Here is a 4,646-nt window from a genome sequence, read left to right on the forward strand (position 1 = left end):
TGTGGGTACTCCCCCTGCGCGCGCCCGGAGCGGGGTGTTGAATATTCAAATTCGTGCGCAGAATGCGGGGAGGCGCGGCTCGCAGGCTCAGGTCCCGGCCGTGCGCGGCGACGGGAACCAAAGCCGGGCGGATCTGCGTGTCTCCTCTTCATTCCCGGCCGGAGCTGGCGGACCCAGACGCGAGTCACACATGGTCTGGGGGCAGCATTGCTTCCAGGCAGGGCAGCAGTGCCGTGTTAGGCGACATGCTACGTTTATGGAAAGAAAATCCCTTCTACATGTTTTAAACAGGACATCTCCAGTAAGCAGAGAGGTAAATTGAAGGAGTGCTTCTGATTTCTTGAAACGCCCGGGTGCCGATATGTGCTTTAAACTGCATTACTTCTAGGATTACAACAGAAATGTTCTGCAAAACGACTTAATGCATTGGTGTCACGAGGGCCTCCCTCTCGAGAATGTAAGGTATTTTCTAAGACCGCAGTGACGGAGCAGTTGCTTTTGAAGGTGGTTACAAGTGGCATTTCCCGATTTCCAGTTCTCAGTTTTCAGCTCCTCTCTGCCCTTAGGGCTTCCGTCTCTGCCTTGGCGATCTTCCTGGCAACTCCAACTCAGCAAATCTGAAACAATTCATTAGGGACTTAGTCATCTCAGTCTGTCTATTTGCAATTCAAGAAGTGGATCCCTCTCCACCAGTCTCACCCATCCCTTCCAACCCGTAAAATATCAACCTCAGTAGACAATACAAGGAAACAGGAAATGGAACCGGGATCCACAGTGGCTAGCCTTTTGCTAAAGCAGACCTGCTTTATGCTTGCTTTACCGTAGCACGTTTCCTGTTCCTCGAGGGCAGGTGTGCCCCATTTCACTCACCTCTGTAGGTTGTACACAGTCTTTATGGGATGCTGGTGCCGTGCAAAGAGCTTTCGTTCCAGCCATTATCAGTGTAATCAGTTTTGCTATCCTGGTGTGTGATGGCTTCCAAACATAAAACAACTTTTCTCCAATCACTGCTGTTTTCCATCCCTTAACTACACCTTGGTGATACTGGAACTTTCTGGTCAATGTCAGTTACTGAAAATCAGAACGTGTCAGAGTGGGACCTGAGATCCTTAGGGTGAGAAGGGGCAAGGCATGGCTCTGGCTCTCAGACACTTCCTCCATGTTTTCTTCAAGGCCTGGGTGCTGTATTGAAGAGAGTATCCCTTAAATCAGGGGTCCTCAAACTTTTTAAACAGGGGGCCAGTTCACTGTCCCTCAGACCGTTGGAGGGCCGGACTATAGTTGAAAAAAAAACTATGAACAAATTCCTATGCACACTGCACATATCTTATTTTGAAGTAAAAAAACAAAAAACGGGAACAAATACAGTATTTGTATTTGCATGTGGTCCGCGGGCCGTAGTTTGAGGACCCCTGCCTTAAATGGCCAGTGCTGCAGTTCTCAGCGGATACCTGCTTCTCCAGATAACTGGCCCTTGTTTGAAACTGCTTTCATGGGGCACATATAAGAAGGCCTCGTGGTCCTTCTCTCCATAGTTTTAATGGGAGATTCAGCCCCAGCTTGATTTTTTTTCCCCATCATCATTGCCAGCACACAGCAGTGCTATCCCCCGTCTCCTGGGTGAGGGTCCAGCAAGACCATTTATCTTCTCCAGAGTCCATGTGACTCATGAGAAATACACATTCTCGCTGCACAAAAAGCTGGACTGGAGCGTGCCCCATGGCCTCTCCTCTCCATTCTGTGATCTTGTCTTTTTTTTTTTTTTTTTTTTTTAGATTTTTTTTTTCCTCCTTGACTTCTCGCTCCCTCATCCTATATAATAAAAGGCTAATATGCAAATCAATTGAACGGTGAAAAGACCTGTCACTATGAGAAACAACCTATCACTATGATGCGCACTGATCACTACTGTGATCTGGTTCATGGGTCGATGCTCAATCACTGAGCCACACCAGCCGGGCTCTGTCTTGAATCTTGCTCCCTCTTGGAATACAGATAGGAATAAATAGCAAGAATGCCGACTAGACACATAGGCAAGCAGGGGATGGAGCACCAGCCTCTCCTTCCAGCAGGTCCCGCTGATAGGAGGAGAAGTCATTTTACAGCCTCTTCTCCATCACTTCCCACCAGAAACACTGTACTCTCCCCAAGGCCAACTGCCTCCTTTCATCCCTCCCCCTGCATCCTTGTAGAGACTGAAAAGGAGAGGAGGGGGGAATGTTTGGTGGAAACAGGGCTACATCTGCATCTTCTTACTAAGCCTGCGGCAAGTCGATGGTAGACACCTTTCGTTAGAAAACAGGGTGCTGTGCCTGTTGCTTTCAGCTGTAAGCTAGTGCTCCTGGACAGTAGGTCTCATTGAAGGTCTTGGTGGATGCTGTGATACTCCCCCAAGACCTTTATTCAGGACTGAAGGCCATGCTCCTGAGCTGCTCTGAGGTTGGTCTCAAGAGCTTTCAGCTCAGTCATTCTTCAGAAACTTACCCTCAGCTGAGGATAGCTGCTTTGCTCAAGATCATGGTCCCTTCTAGAGGGTCAAGCCACATCTCATGAACGTAGTCAACATGAAGACCTCTCCTCCTCACCCGAGTTTGGGACAACTCTGAGGGACAGTTCCAGCTCCAAAGGTCCCTATGTTAATATCTGTTGTGCATAACAGATTACCCTCACGATTAGTAGTTGAAAACAGGAAACATTTACTATCTCCTGGTGTCTGTGGGTCAGGAAAGTAGTTGCGGCTTCAACCGGGGTTCTTGCTCTTGGTCTCAGTTGGTTACCGTCAGTACGTTAGGGCCACAGGCATGTGAAGGCTTGGCTGGGGCTGTAGGGTCCACTTCCAAGATGGCTGTTGGCTGGAGGCCTTGGTTCCTCACCATGCGGGACCCTCCACTGGCCGCTGCAGAGGCCTCTCAGTGTGGCAGCTAACTTCTCCAGACCAGGCGATCCCAGGGCGAGAGCCAGCAGGGCCGTGTATGGCCAAGGCTCTGCCTTCTCATTCACTTTTCTTCTGGTCATTAGAAGGGAGTCACTAAATCCAGCCCACACCCAAGGGAAGGGGAATTTGGCTCCGCCTCTGGAAAGGAGCATCAAAACTGAACCACTCCACTCCCATTGGAGAACTTTTTTACGATCGCATCACAGTTCAACCTTTCCTTCTGCCCAACCTAACCCAGCTTCCTTCACCCCCACCCTCCACACCTGTTGATCTGGAGAGCACCCCTAATGTACTTCCTCCACTTGGACCTCTACCTCAGGCCTGCCTCCTGGCAACCCAGCCTGCAACACCAGCTTCCTGACTGACTTCTCTGAGCCTCAGTTACCCTCATCTGTAAAGTGACCTTATAACACCTCCATCTCAGGGAAGTTGACAGGATTCATAGCAGCTCATGTGTTTATCAACTACTTGTGGGCCAGGCACTGCCCTAAGCATTTTGAATGTTTTAATTTATTCCATCCTCACAACAATTCCCCTACCTTACAAAAGGAAAACACTGAGACACAAAAAGAGTGCCATCCCCACCCAAGGCCATGCCACAACTAAGTGGCAGCCACCCACGTTGATTCCAGTGCTCACATGTGCAATCAACAATCACCATGATACATGTGTGTGCACAACAAACACCTGAACTTACAGCAAGGGCCACAGGGTCTTCATTAAAAGACTGAGTAGCCTTAGCCGGTTTGACTCAGTGGATAGAGCATTGGCCTGTGGATTGAAGGGTCCCGGGTTCGATTCCAGTCAAGGGCACATGCCCAGGTTGTGGGCTTGATCCCTAGTATGGGGTGTGCAGGAGGCAGCCGATCAATGATTTTCTCTAATCATTGATGTTATTTCTCTTTCTCCCTCTCCCTTCCTCTCTCAAATCAATAAAAATATATTTTAAAAAATAAAAGACTGGGCAAAGGACTGCCAATCAAATGTAAAAATCAAGCAGGGTTACAATGTTACAGTCAAAGGTGACTTAAAAAAGGAACCAGGGTTATTTTATCAACTGACTAGAGGCTGGTGCACAAAAATTCGTGCATTCTGGGGGTCCCTCAGCCTGGCCTGTGCCCTCTTGCAGACCTGGAGCCCTTGGGGGATGTCCAACTGACAGCTTAGGCCCGCTCCCCGGGGGGAGCGAGCCTAAGCCACAGTCTGGCCTCCCTCTACGGGAGGCGACCTGTGGGAGGCGCAGGCTGGTGAGCAGCCGACCCCACCCCCCAATTGCCCCTCTGCCACCACCAGTCGCTGCTGGGCCACCCCCTGCCATCGCCGTCCCCTCCCTCTGCCCACTGGCACCCACTTTGGCTGGCGTGGCACCTCCCACTTGCTGGCCCCGCCCCCTGCCGACTGGTCATTCCACTGTTCGGTCGATTTGCATATTAGGCTTTTATTATATAGGACTAGAGGCTCAGTGCACAAAAATTTGTTCACTCAGGGGAGTGGGGAGGGGGGTCCCCCAGCCCGGCCTGTGCTCTCTCGCAGTCTGGGACCCCTCAGGAGGTAACGACCTGCTGGCTTAGGCCTGCTCCTGGGTGGCAGAGAGCAGGCCCAATCCCTAAGTGCAGCCCCTGGTCAGGCTCAGAGCAGGGCCGATTGGGGAGTTGGGGCGCCGCACCGTCATGCACAGAGCAGGGCGGATCGGGAGGTTGCGATGCCACCC

General features: G+C 50.9%; 1 long non-coding RNA gene across 2 annotated transcripts in view; it reads left to right on the forward strand.

Annotated features, from left to right (window-relative positions):
• The window catches only part of LOC102238836, a 19,211-nt gene that overhangs the window by 315 nt on the left and 14,250 nt on the right, over positions 1–4,646 (forward strand). Inside the window, exon 2 of one of the 2 annotated variants that reach the window (XR_001361115.1) lies at positions 62–313. The exons of the other annotated variant lie outside the window; for it this stretch is intronic. This is a non-coding gene — a long non-coding RNA (uncharacterized LOC102238836). The remainder of the gene's footprint in view (positions 1–61; positions 314–4,646) is intronic. 2 annotated transcript variants of the gene reach the window in all.

This window comes from Myotis brandtii, unplaced genomic scaffold (genome assembly GCF_000412655.1).
Source record: "Myotis brandtii unplaced genomic scaffold, ASM41265v1 scaffold147, whole genome shotgun sequence".
Taxonomy (NCBI): Eukaryota; Metazoa; Chordata; class Mammalia; order Chiroptera; family Vespertilionidae; genus Myotis; species Myotis brandtii.